The sequence below is a fragment of the Azolla caroliniana genome, unplaced genomic scaffold, assembly GCF_043228905.1.
Source record: "Azolla caroliniana isolate FFs.n. ecotype wild unplaced genomic scaffold, voAzoCaro1.0.p SCAF_20, whole genome shotgun sequence".
In the NCBI taxonomy this organism is placed as follows: Eukaryota; Viridiplantae; Streptophyta; class Polypodiopsida; order Salviniales; family Salviniaceae; genus Azolla; species Azolla caroliniana.
The window spans coordinates 2,154,533-2,169,058 of NW_028230455.1; the positions used below are offsets into that span (position 1 = coordinate 2,154,533).

At 48.4% G+C, this 14,526-nt stretch overlaps 1 pseudogene across 1 annotated transcript in view; it reads left to right on the forward strand.

The window, feature by feature from the left end:
- The first annotated feature begins 99 nt into the window (after positions 1–99).
- Positions 100–14,526, forward strand: part of LOC147850780 (DNA mismatch repair protein MLH1-like) — a 41,621-nt pseudogene continuing 27,194 nt past the window's right edge. The window contains exons 1-5 of the transcript XR_015531633.1: positions 100–178; positions 363–480; positions 1,174–1,263; positions 1,630–1,759; positions 2,054–2,168. The product of XR_015531633.1 is annotated as a DNA mismatch repair protein MLH1-like (transcript). The remainder of the gene's footprint in view (positions 179–362; positions 481–1,173; positions 1,264–1,629; positions 1,760–2,053; positions 2,169–14,526) is intronic.

Genomic DNA, 14,526 nt, shown 5'->3' on the forward strand with positions numbered 1-14,526 from the left:
ATTTTGGGAATGTGTTGTCGCAAAAAAAATTTGGTTTAGAATTCTTAGGCTACAAGGTCGTAAGTATAGGTCGGGGATTTTTACGTGGGGTGCAGTCTTATGGGGAAGGTTAGATCAACAAATGACTTTCTATCATCATCATTATTCTTCTTTGACATTACGTGTCACAAGTTTGCAGGTATATTATACTTCAACCTCCTTGCAGGGAATCAAGTTTTTCTGCCGTAGTCACGTCTGGCAAATTGTCTCCTCTTTGGCTTTATGGATTCTTTGGAAAGCTAGGTGCTCCAAGCTATACAATGATGAAAACACTCACATCGTGGATCAAGTTAAGTCTTTTTGGAACTTATTGGTACATACAGTTAAAGGTGAATATGATAGTTATAAGGGTTCTGGTCACGCAACTAATAAGAAAAGAATGAGAATTCATAAAGTTTGGTCGTCTATACCTATTATGTTGAATGAAGTTGCAGATGTCAAGTGGAACTATGTACTACCTCGGTGGTTATTCCCGCCACCGGCACCATCTTTAGTATAAATAACATGATATAATATACATGATTGTTGATATTTTTGTCAGGATAAGTGATGTTGGTAGAAATCAAGGACATGTCAAGGCAAAACTTGGTGTCGATTAGCGAGAAGGCGAGATGGTTGTGGATGTAAGAAGCAATTTCTTATGAGTGATAATGATGAGTGTAGATGGTGTGGGGGTTGAAGAAGCATATTATCATGAGTTGGTGAGGGAATTTTTACATTAATTTGTTTGCGGTCTATATGGCAGGATGCTTGATGGAAGGAAATCAAGGACATGGCAAGCCAAAACTTGGTGCCCATTAGCGAGAAGGCGAGATGGTTGTTGTGGATGATGCTTGATGGAAGGAAATCAAGGACATGACAAGCCAAAATTTGGTGCCGATTAGCGAGAAGGCGAGATGGTTGTTGTGGATGATGCTTGATGGAATTTGGTGGCATGGCACAGAGTGAAGAAGATTTTAGGTTTCATCTTAGGGAGTGCAACAAACAGGATAGTCTTCTAGTTGTTGTCATGTAGTTATTGTCTTTATAGAGTTAGTCATGACGAGAGGACGAGTGACGATGGTATGGGGGTTGAAACAATTATATGAGGGGATGAGGAAACATTTTATAATCACTTTGTTATTTTGTATACAGGAATTTGGTGGTAATCAGCGAGATGGTTGATGTGGACTTAAGAAGCAAAATTGTTTTGAGGGATAAGGATGAGAGAAGATGGTGTGGGGGGTGAAGCAGAATATTATGAGTAGGTACAGGAATGGAACGTATGGTAGTCTCTAATGGTAGTCTTTGCCAGATTGCTACATGCATTGGAATACTTTGTGCTCTGGTAATTGGGCTTCCAATAGAAACTGTTCGTGGTTGTTGGAGGAATTGATTTTGGATATCCATCTTGCCTGCTGCAGTGCTCTTAGTTGGGATGGAGTTCTGTTCTAAGAGCCCGAAATGGTGAATTGGAGCAGCCATGTTTGTTTTGCAACAACTCTCTGGAATCAATGCTGTGTTTTATTTCTATTTATTTCTCCCCAACAATATTTAGAAATGCTGGAATCTGTTCTGTTTTGTTCACAAGTGTTTATGTTGGGATTGTAGATCCAGACCTGACATATATGATTGGGAGACAGAGGACATGGAATATGATGTGAAAGACAAGTTTTCTAAGGAGGTGTTATTATGTGGCTCATTTGGTGACATTGTCGCCTCCTCTCCTTCAAAGATGTTGGTCTTTGTGTGATTGAACCATCGAAAAAGCTGGATATTCGTAGATGTTGTTTATAGGTGGGCTATGGTCTTCAGTACATGCGACACAAAAGGCAAACATGAAGGAGTTCTGTTCTAAGAGCCCGAAATGGTCAATTGGAGCAGCCATGTTTGTTTTGCAACAACTCTCTAGAATCAATGTTGTTTTTTATTTCTCCCCAACAATATTCAGGAATGCTGTAATCAGTTCAGATTTGTTTGCAAGTGTTTAGGTTGGGATTGTGAATCTTCTTACAGATCCTCTGACCTGACATAGATGAGTGGGAAGACAGAGGACAGGGAATATCATGTAAAAGACAAGTTCTCTGAGGAGGTGTTATTATGTGGTTCATTTGGTGACATGGTCGCCCTCCTCTCCTTCAAAGTTGTTGGTCTTTGTGGGATTGAACCATCGAAAAGCTGGATACTCGTAGAAGGCGAACAAGAGGTTTTCAAACTACCAACTAGGGTGGAGAACTAGGTTGGTCATTGTTTTCGTTTTAGATGTGGTCTTCTACCTGGTAAAGATGTTAGTGACAAGGCCGAGTTAGCAGTATCTTGATAAATGCCAAAACTTATATTTGGTCTTGTTTTTGATAATATATATTTGTGGAGATGAAACAATATTATGTACTATTTGTATACTGCCTCTGGGCCTTTTATTAATACCAATGGAACATATGTTTTATGGAAAAAAATAAAAGGTGCCATGTTAAGACCAATGACGATCAAGAGCAAAGCTCGACGTCAATTTTTTCAATAGAGCCATTCAACATAGGTAAAACAAGATATATTAAAGTAGATACAACTCATGTCGAGTCTAGTTTATCGAATGCTAACGAAGACTATATCAATAAACCTCTAAATTTTCAAAGAGTTCCTCGACAAGTGAGTGTTAAACGATATAATTTTTTGTGTTCGGATTGACAAATTTCAATTGACATATGCAAGATATGTTGTGGGAGCTTTGTCTATCAAAATTTGGAAAGGGAAACTTGTGGGGGTTGCGACAAAAGTATTTGTCTCGACGAACAAGATACATTCTTGATTGCCAATATGCAACTTGTAAAGGACCATCTGGCAATGTCGTGTTCTCAATAGGTGGAATATTACCTTTCACTTACTACGAAGAGTTGTCGAGTTGCTTTTAAAATTGCTTAGAGCATCGGGAACATGAGGCTACAGAGAATTCAACATCGATTACTAAAAGGGGTGGTGGGTACCTTTCAACAATATAGAATCTACATGTAAGGGTCTAATTGGGTGGCATGACGTTGTCGCGTTGTTACACGCGTGCGTGTGGAAGGGGCAGGATCATGGGGGTCTTGGACTAGGGAGTAGAGGAGAAAGAATAAGACACATAATAGAAGCTTAGCTCAAGCGGAGGTGAGAAAGAATAAGACAATAACATAGAATAGACGGGGCAAGATGCTCAACAAGTTAGCTTAAGAAAACGTAAACGCTTTACAATGGTGGCCGCCATGGCCGCACCAACGACTATGAGAAAACCCTAAAGGAAAACCCAAGAAGAAAACCCTAACCGAAACCCTAAAACCGAATAGGAAACCCTCGACCTAAGTGATATGCCTCTCTCCCTCAAAATAGGCAACCCCTCATAAGTGACCCCTCCCTTCCTTTTATAGCCCAAGGAGGGAGGGACCTTACAATGTGGGATAAAATTCCCCTCTTCTTTCTACACACCATTTCCTAGTATACACGTGCACATGTTGCACACCACCGATTTGCCCATTCCACCCCGGTTTCACACTATAGCCGGAAATCTTCACGACATCCACCCCCCACCAAACCGCACATCCACCGGTATGTGCCAAGAAAGGAAAAGGGTGAGAGATTTCGGCGACGGTGATCAACCGGGTCTTTTGCCTTACCGACACCCAACCGTCTTGCCGGTCCCTTGCCGATCCCAATCCGTCTTGCTGACTCCTTACCGGCCCCAACCCGCCGGCTCCATCTGATCCACCACATCCACCGCGTTTCCCCGAACCGTCGGCTCCATCCGATCCGCCATGTCTGGCGCACACACCTTCTTCTTCGACCGGCCAACCCGAACACCGTTGCCGATCCGGTCTCCCTTCCTTCGCTCACCGCGCATGTCCTCCGGTTAGACCCCCGATTACTTCGATTGCTCGCCGGGTGCCGCTCCTCGAGTATCGCATGTGTTCCACCTCCGGCTCGACCTTCTCTTCAGCCTGAACAACTCGTACTGACTCCCTTCGTTCTGCGCTCGGCTTCCGTAGGCACTTTTCGTGCGTCATTGTCGTCCATCGAATGCGCGCTCGTTCTTCGGTCCTTACGTGACCCCGTTCCGCGTTCCTTGCCTCCCCTTTGCCCGTCGCGCTCTCTCGCCGTAGAGTGTACCATCATCCCGACCTCCGTGTCGGTGTCCCACAAGGCTCTCGTTACCGCCTCGCCTTGACTTGTGCCCTCTTGGCCCGCTTGGCCTTGTATGCCCTCCGGGAAGCCGCCGCGTTTTCTCTTCCCGGTGTGTACCCCGTTGTTCTCCGCGCACCATCCTTCGCTCTCACCACCCATCCGCCGATCTCGGCACCTTACGGCTTCGTCTCTCGCCGCGTGCTTGCCTCTCAAAGGCTCGACCGGTCCGCCGTTGCCGGTCACTCGTTGCCGCTCTTCCGGGTGCATGCTTGCTTCTTGGCCCTTCGCTGGCTGTAGTGCATGCTCCGTTTTACGCCGTAGTGCGTACTTCTTATTACGCGCCTCGTCCGTCGTAGACCCTACCTCCGCGTCGGTCTCTTCGTTCGTCGTTGCCATCTTGGCCGTGCTCGTTCGTCTTCATGCACTGAGTACCTGTTCTAGTAGCCTCGTCCGTTCCGGTCTCTGACTCCTCGCCGCCACCCGTCGTCTCTCCGGTCTTATGTTGATCCACAACCGCCGAAATCTCAAGGATAGATGTGGAGGGCTCCTCTCGCTCTTGGCCTCCCACCGAGTCGTACTCCTCGCACATGCTTGGCCTCCTTCTCGCGCTCACCGGCTCCCACCGGGTGTCGTGGCTCGTTCGCCTCGACCTCCAATCATGCCGACTTAGCCTTCGCCCGGATCGGTCTCGGCCGATCGAGTTCCGGTTTGGTCGGCTCCCTTCCGTAATCGTGACCGGCCGGTACATGTTTGTCCGAACAAATCCGGCCTTGCCGGCTCTTCTCCGGTTCGGGCCTAGTTGACCGGACCCCACTCCAATCTTCTTCTGCGTCGTCTTCCGGTCGTGTCAGATTATCGACCGGTTCATCTTCCGGTCGGGTCGGTTCCCGACTCTCTCCTCTTTGCCGCTCTCGACCTCTCCGTCGGTCCTCTCGTACATGCCCGTTCCGGGCCTCGCATCCTCATCTTCGTACGTGCTCGCTCTAGGCCACGCCTCCTCACGGCCATCGCCCTTCTCTCCGGTCTTATGTTGGCATTCGAGCGCAACCGCCGTAGTCTCCGGCCTCGGTGTGGAGGGGTCTCTCCTCCATCCGCTATGACCTTCCTCATTGTCGTTTCGATCATTCGCTCTACCGCCGCCACCTTCCGTCTCTTCGGTCTCACGTGGGCTTTCGGGGCCGACCACCGAAGTCTCTAGAATAGGTGTGGGAAAAGTCTCGGTACCATCACTCGCCGATGTCATGTTTGTAGCCACCTTTGCTCGGATGCTGTGGTTCGTGGCTATCTCATCCCCGGTTACGCAAGCCTCGGTTATGCTTGCTACCTCCTTGTCCTCGTCCTCGTCTCGGTTGCCCGCCTTGCCGTCGCTACCGCCCGTCGCTCTAGGACTCCCGCTGGCACTCGGGCTGACTGCCGGAGCCTCTAGGACCGGTGTGGGTAAGGACTTGGCACCACCGCTCGTTGTGTCCGTAGCCGCCTCCGTCTGGACGTCATTGTCCGCGGCTACCCCGCTTCCGATCGCGCAAGCCTCGATTACGCTTGCCTCCGTCTCTTCCATGTCGTCGTCTCGGTTGCCCGCCTTGCCGCCGCCACCGCCCGTCGCTCTAGGTCTCACGCCGGCACTCGGGCCGACCGCCGGAGCCTCTAGGACCGGTGTGTGTAAGGTCACGGCACCTCCGCTTGTCTCCTCCCCACTCGATGTTTCGGGCCGCCATGTCCCGAATCCGTAGTTACCGGCCTCCATGGCCGTCCCTTCACCGCAAGGCAAGAGGGTCGCTTGCTCCGCACCCTCTCCTATGTCGCCGTCATACGCTCTCCCGGCCTCCGTATAGGCCCCTTCTTCTACATCTAGGGAGGCTTCTTCCTCCGCATCCTCCGATCGCCTCCGGCCCGACTCCATAACAAGCCCTTCTTCGGCTCCGATTTTCGCCTTCACAAGCTCGCATGCCTCCCGTATTAGCACCTCTAGGTCGAGCTCCTCCGAACCGTTTTGCGTTAAGCTCTCTTCCGACGGTAGTGCGTACTCACTCGCTGCTCTCTCTTCTCCGCCGCTCGCGGGCCGTGTTGTGGCCGAACGCCTCGCATCATGTTGCCGGCACACCCACTGATCGAACTCATGTCGACCTCTTCCTTCCGGTTCCGTGTACCCGTACGCCTCCAATAGGACTCCCTCAAAGGACACCCACGACTCATGAGCTTCTCGTAGCTCCTTGACCTCCTTGTGCACCGATACGACTGCCACTCGAGGAAAATACTCTAGCCGCATCACCTCGTCTACGCCCCCTTTCGCCATCTCGGCCTTGTAGGCTCCCAAAATTTTTAGGACCTCATTCCCATTGAACCGGCCGACTCGATCGACCACCCTTTCGACGACTTGTTGAGCCGCATCTCGCTTTGCCATCTTCCGTCCGGCTTCCATCATGATCTTTGCCATCATCTCCTCGAAGTCGAAGTCTTCTTCCATCTCCATGCTCCCTTGCCGCCCTTCACGTCGGGTTCACCAAAGATGTCACGTTGTTACGCGTGTGCATGTGGAAGGGGCAGGACCATGGGGGTCTTGGACTAGGGAATAGAGGAGAAAGAATAAGACACATAATAGAAGCTTAGCTCAAGAGGAGGTGAGAAAGAATAAGACAATAACATAGAATAGACGGGGCAAGATGCTCAAGAAGTTAGCTTAAGGAAACATAAACGCTTTACAATGGTGGCCGCCATGGCCGCACCAACGACTATGAGAAAACCCTAAAGGAAAACCCAAGAAGAAAACCCTAACCGAAACCCTAAAACCTAATAGGAAACCCTCGACCTAAGTGGTATGCCTCTCTCCCTCAAAATAGGCAACCCCTCATAAGTGACCCCTCCCTTCCTTTTATAGCCCAAGGAGGGAGGGACCTTACAATGTGGGATAAAATTCCCCTCTTCTTTCTACACACCATTTCCTAGTATACACGTGCACATGTTGCACACCACCGATTTGCCCATTCCACCCCGATTTCACACTATAGCCGGAAATCTTCACGACAGCGTTAGATGGATGGAGATATATTTCTCGAAGCAATGTGATGTTATGGCCACCACTGGAAGGTTACATTTGTTCGATAACTTCACTCGTCATGAGGTATACCAAGCGTATAAGGATGACATGTTATTAGAAAGTGTACCTTACATACAATATCGACATTTTAATCGTTTATGGAGATCGAAGTTTAACAATGTGGTCATACCCTGCAAGGTCCGGATGGGTGTTTGTTCTATATGCGCGAGTTTAAAAAGCATGGCCAAGAGTTCACAATGGGAGCCACAAGACGGATGTAGGCTCTTATTGCATTTCCCAGATGTAATAATCTATGGTGCTAAGCAAATGCCCTATGCCGACCATAAAAGATTGGATGTTGGTAATTCAATTGAAGAGCAAAAGCTATATTGGATGTGGTGCCTTGAGGAAAAACAGAAAAATATTCAGCAAACCAAAAAGTATGTTGGTGATCAGGATGTGGATTGGTGGGATGTCTTCTTTAATCATCAACATACAATATTAGATAACCACTTTACAAGGTACTGGCCACTACAAAATCAATTCGAATGGGTGATTGGTGGCCCATCAATGGCAAGCACGACTCCTTTAATAATCTTGAATTGAATAATCTAGTTTGTCCATGAGAAAGAGATATTTACGTGGGACCAAGATTATCGCATGTTGCAGAGGCGAGGTGGCAAGGCAATCTACATGAGCTACAAGTTGTTATGTTGGTTGCAACATTAGCTAGGGGTGATAAGTTGGGCCATCCCTTTTGGATTGGCAAAATCATTGAAATTATTAAGGATGATGAAGGCAATCACGTAAAGTCTATTATGGTTCATTGGTATCATACCTCTTCCAAAGATGCATTTACTGGGAAGTACTCTTTAGAGATGGTTAAGAATGTCGAAGGCACAAGTAGAAAGCGAAAATCTACCAAGCATGTCTATTCTAGCACTTGATAATGTCGACATACTCGTGTATGACTTCTCCTTGACCAAAACAGGCCATCTAAGACAGACTACAATCAAGATAATCAAAGAGAAGATCCCAGATGTGCCTGTTGACGCAACATAGAGACAAACAAGGAGTATGTCTCATAATCACAGTGACATTGGATTGCAATTGGATGAAGATAATGCATTGGTTGCTAGTGATGATGAGGATGAGACCTCACAAAGCTCTTCTAGTTCATCGGGTGGGTCTGGTATCTCTAGGAAGTGATGGATCTCAAACATGAAATGTAAATATTGTATGTTACATCAATATGGTGATTCACAAATATGTATAAATATACATGTTAGTCATTTTGTAATTTTTGTACGTTCTCTTGTAAATTTCACGTGTCGATTATTAGGGGCATTTTTTGAAAGCCCTAAATTTTTGGACATGGTATAAATCAATATATTTTGATTCAAATTCCCAAAACCTTTATGCATGCGATGGTCCTTTTTGTGAAATGACCTACTTTGTGCCTTTTTTGGACGGACTATTCTTAAATTGCGACATATTACCTATTTCAAATGGCCGGGTGTTCCAGTACGATTTCGGCAGGTTCTTCTCATTCATCATTGCCCGTGCAACCTCTACTATGTGTCGATTCTTTTGCTCGGCTACGCCGTTTTGCTGAGGTGTGTGCCAACATGAGAATTATCTTCGTATTCCTTCCTTTCGGAGATATGTCATAAACTTGTCCGAGAAATACTCTTTGCCTCCATCCGATCGAAGGCAGTGTACGTGCCGACCCGTGACTTTTTCGACTTCGTTTTTGAACCTTTGGAAGTGGCCGAACACTTCACTCTTCTGCTGCATGGGGTAAATCCAGGTGTGCCTGTAGAAGTCGTCAATAAATGTGACATAGTATCGGCATCCACCGAATGTGGTTGTCTGTGCCGGTCCCCATACATCTGAATGCACGACATCTTGGATTCCTTTGCTCACGTTCCTCTCTTTCAGGAACGGTTATCTGTGTTGTTTGCCGAACTGGCAGGCTTCACATACACTAAGTATCTCCTTTTCGGTAAATGTCGGGAGTCTGATTATGACTCCTTTCGGCTGCATTCCTATAAGCTTTTGGAGATTAATGTGACCAATTCGCTTGTGCCACAAGTTCAAGTTGGTTTCGACTTTGTTGCCGTTTGCGAACATGGTGGTCTTCACCTCGCTCGACTCGAGGATGAGCATTCGTCCTTCTCGACGACCATGCGCTATGACTTGATCGTCTTTTTCAATGAAGCATCCTTCATTATTGAACCGTACTTGCATGCCTTGTTCCATTATCTGGCCGACCGAGACCAAATTTTTCGTGATGTTTGGGACATGCAAGACATTTTTCAAGTAGGTTTGTTTGCCATCATTCCCGAATGGGACATTAACGATATGACGAATCGAGTGAGTTGTGTCATCTCCGGCTAGTCGAAGCCGATTCTCGTTGCTTCTTTTGGCACTCCTCTTCGTAGTGGCCGAGTTTTCCATAGTAGCTGCATTCAATTGGGTTTGTTGAGAATCAAGCTCAACCAAGTCTAGTGTGTGAACACACCCTTGAGAGTGCGCACTCAAAGGTCAAAAGTCACCACTCTTATCTACACATTAACTATGTGTCATAGAATCATATTCTATGACACATATCTAATGAGTTTTCACATTCCCCATGACCCACGAGCTTCAATAGTTAATTAAGAGAGAGAGAGAGACTATATAAAGCACTCTCCTCCTACTTTGTAATTAGTTCGGTTAATCTCCTTTGTAATATACATCGTCTTGAGTATTCTATTGTTGTTAAAATCTATCTATCTTGAGTTTCTCTCTCTCTCTCTCTCATACACACACACACACTCACAACACATATCTCTACTCTATTCTGCTCCACAAGAATCACCATCGATTCTTTACATGGTATTAGAGCGGTTTAGGGCCAGACAACAGCCTAACACAGAGTGTCCACTTAAGACACTTCACCAAAGGGTGGTACGACAGAATGATTTACGGCCACAACGCTTAATTAGACCTTAATTGGTTACTTAGCAATCCGTAATTAACACGCGTAAGATATAACAATGAATACAGAACGGTAATCAACACTGGAAGATTAAGACAATAAGCTTCATTAATTATCCGCTCCTGATTACATTGTAACCGGGCCTTTATATAGGTCTCCAGTGTGAAATACAAAACGGTGCCAACCGGCACCTTTACGGGATCGTTCCGGATCCGGATCGACATACCGATTCTGGTCCGTCCGTCCACATCTTCTCATATATTACTATATATTTTAAGATTACTAATTACAACAGTTCCCGAATAAACTATTCCTTTTCATACTCTGATTTGGACCTCCTTAAGCCTTCTTGCCAGCCGGTAACACATGGCACGCCCGTGGGACAGTACCTTGTACGTCGAACCCATTATCCGGCCCTTTTACGCTTCGTCCAAAATGTCCAGAATACTTTGCTCCAAAATTTCCAATGGTTCGTCGGGAATCTATTGGTGCTGTTGTGGCTGTTGTTACGTTTGTGGCTGTGGCTGCTCCATTGGTGCCTTCTCCGTTTGGGGCTACGGCTTCGTTTGTTGCTCTGGCACCGGCATTTCCTTCGTTGGTTCCTCCATCGGAATTGTCTCTGGCTGACTGATCCTGGCCTGGTCCCCGTCTGGTCCTTGCACCGACGACGGTTCCTCATCACTAAGGTTGACCGGTGCCGCCTTCCTCGCTTTTTCTTCCCGAAGCCGGGACTGCTCATAGCTTTTGAACTGGATTTGAGCCTCCAGCCGATCGTCGTCTAGTTGAGCTATGAGCTACCGGACCTGCACCAATTGTTCATCCGCTAGGGCTGTGAAATCTTCAGCCAGCTCATCCCTTATGGCGGTGAAGTCCTCCGAGGTCAGCGTATAACAGTCATCGCCCTTCTTTCGCCGGTTTTCCACGTCCGCCCTGAGCAATTGGAGTTCCGCCGTATTCTGCGCCCATTTCGCCCACCAATGCACAGAGCTGTCGTCAATCAAGCTTTTGGTCTTAGTGAGCCATGACCGGAGGATGCACTGGATCCGTTCGGCTCCCATCTGTGATTTATTTTCTGCGGCTTGTCGCTCCTCTTTCAATTGCTTGATGATTCGGACCGTGTTCGCCTCCTGCTCCCTATAATGCGACAATTGATTTTGATAGGTTGTTTGCAACCTCTGTAATACCATTGTCGCTCTTTCCTTGTCTTCATGGTTCTGTTTGTGGAGCGCCATCCGGTCATTCGCCGCTTCCTCCAATAGCTTGGAACTCTCAGCTCGTTCTTCAGCGAGTGCCGTTGTGGCCCTATCAACTTCTTGCTGGAGCTCGGCCATCCGTTCTTGCTATTGCTTATACTCCGTCTCCAACTGCTTGTCGTCCCGATGCAGATGATCAAAATCATCGGTCTTCTATTTCAGCCTCTGGTTGATCTGCCGGCGCGCGCGGTCCTCCCGATCCTTCTGTTGACGGAGCTCTTCCTTCAGCCTCTCGATTTCCGTCTCCGCCATCCGTCGCAGCTTGTCTTTTTCTTGCAGCAATTTCTCTTTTTCCTCCTTCAACTGGTCGTAAGCTTGATGTCGTTTACGCAGGTTTTCCTCTGCCCGGCGGAGGTTCTCAGCAATCTTTTTTAATTCTTCTTCGGCCACCTTCTTCAAGTCGCATTCACGGCTTCGTAATGCTTCTTGTGCGGCAAACTCATCTCGTAATTCCGCAAGCTCTTGGGCTTGCGCCGTATCTTTCTCCGGGACAGTTTGTGTCTCCGGGGTCTTATTCCTCTGTACATCAACCGGAGTCACCGGTGCTTGGATCTGCATCGCGGTTAGGGCCATTTTGGCCATGTCTTCGGTAATCCGATCCAAGTCTTTTCGAGGCACCGGATCCTTGACCGGGCCGTCTCCAGTTCATCGGTTGCGACGAGCAACCGTTTCGTTTGCGCTCTTTCCTCCGCCTCTATGCATCCGACTACTCCGGCAATTTGTTCTCCTATCCACCGCAGCCATTGGCTGCTAGTGCACTGTTGTTGCGCTTGCACAGAGAGTTGGCTGATGGGTTCACTCGCCGGTGGCTGGTCCCGCCTTACTGCGTCGAGCTGCGCTTCTAGTTCTGCTAGCTGACCACTTTGCCATTCCGGCTCTGAGTATGTTTCGGCTAGCCGCCCCTTGTCTGCTTGTTCTTGGCCGACTGGGAAGGTTGGTCTTTGTATCTCTGGCTCTTGAGTTACGGGGCTTGCCGGTGCTGCCTGTTGTGCCGGGACTTCTGTGACCGGTTCCATCCGAACCGGTTCCGGTGCCTCCCTTGGCGTGGGATGCTCAACGTGAGTTGTGGGCGTTCCATCCTTCTGTGGGTCCGAACACTTCCCGGCTGATTCAGCGGCGCTCTTCACCGGTCGCTGCTGGAGGTGCTCCGTGGGTTCTTCCTCCATTTCTTCCGCGTGAGTCCCGACATTCATTCTTGCCAACAAGGTGTCCGTTTCTTGCTACACCGGTCGGTGTAGTGGGCTCTTCAGGGGCCATGCCGGTGTCTCTTCGTGTGTGTCCGTCGGCCGCTTCCAGCTGGCGCGCTCCTTTGTCGCCTTCTCTGTGTCAGCCGTCTTCCCCTTAGTGGCCTTGGAAGCCAACAATTGTTGCCGTTTCGAAGCAGGTTTCGGGGTGCCGTCCGTTGCTGTTCCCCGCTTCTTGGTTTGGACGAGCTCGACCGATGGCGCCAATAGGGTGAGCCATTGCGTCACTGCATGCCATATTTTCCGGCCTTCCTTGCCGTCCTTTCCTCTTACTATATCAATCGCCGTACACAACCCGTCGGCGATCAGCACCGGCCAATCCACCTTCACCCCTTCGTACGTTGCGATGATCAAGCCTACTCGGTTCTGAGGCATGACGGGGGGTCGAGGGTACACGTGGTCGAACTCATGGAGCACACGGGCAATTTCGCGGAATAGCATATCTTCGCCGCCCTGTGTCCTGTAGCCCTTTCTGACGAGAGAGTACTCACCGAAATATTTGATGAGTTGCTCAGAGGTAGGATTGTCGATCGTGTAGATGCCTCCCTCCGGAAGGTCTATTAACGCACGGATCGCCTCCTCCGTGATTACCTCTGTGTCGATTTCTTTTATAATCTTTTCTGCCTCCTTGTGTGGCGCCGCCTCCATGATCGTTAAGAAACCCTCCAGTCTGTGCTGTCGTAGCCATTTCTTGGCGGCTTTAGACAATGTTTGGCAGTCCATCTCTGCGTCGAGGTCGGAGAGCGTTGGCGAGGTTTGATGGTGGGGAGAGTGTGAGAGAGAAAGTTTTCAAGGAGGGGGTTCTCTGTGTGCGAGCTCTCTACGATTGATCTTCACGCGTCTGTCTATGTCTGTTCTCCTTGGTTCGCGATAGGAGAAGGTCTCGATGTGTGGGGGTTTTTCTCTCTGCATCTTGGCGCCTTTTTTGAGCCTCCGCATGTGCAGGTCGTCTACTATAATAGCATTGCGTGGCATGTGGCGGTGGTTTAATGTCCTATTCATAGCCCCTCGTACCTTTTCGACGTGCCTCTTTATTCGTTTGCATGGCCGTTTCCACCACTCCTTTCCATGATGTATTTGATTCGTTCCTTTATTTATTTATTTATTTATTTATTATTATTATTTTTTAAAGTTAATTGTGTGGTTAATTTTTCTCCGGTCTTGTCAGACCCTTACCCGGAACGCGCACCTTGTCGGCCTCTTGACGGTTTGCCGTCGTTTTGCTCTCCTCGGTTGCCGGCTCGTGCTCCCCCTTACCGGCTTGGTGGTAGCTGTATTCCTCACGGGTTGCCGTTGTGGTTGGCCTGCCGGCATCTGATTCGGTGGCGGCCCTTCATTCAAATGGGTTCTTGGGCATAGGTCCTTTGTATGGTTTTAGTCTAAATCCGTTGACCCATTTACCCTGCACGTCGCCAATAAGTGTCCCTAACTGGTAGGATCCACTGAACTCGCGTGTGATCCAGTACGGTCCGGTCCATCTAAACCGTAGTTTGCCTGGCATTTTACCCATTCGGGTCTGGAACACTAGTACCGGCTTGCCGATTTTGAAGATCTTTTCATTTCCCTTCCGGTGACGATCTACAAACGCTTTCCGTCGCCGTTGTTCCAATTCCAGGTGCATGATGCTCGCCAGTCGGTGTTCTTCTAGTTCACACAGAGCCTTTAACCGAATTGCCTCCGATTCCTTTTCATTGAGTCGTTCCCGAATCTGAATCCGTAAGCTCGGTATCTGGAACTCGACTGGCATGACTGCCTCTAATCCGAATGCTAACCGGAACGGTGTTGTTCGGATGCTTGTTTTGTACGCTGTCCGGTAGGCCCAGAGTGCACTATGCAGCTTCG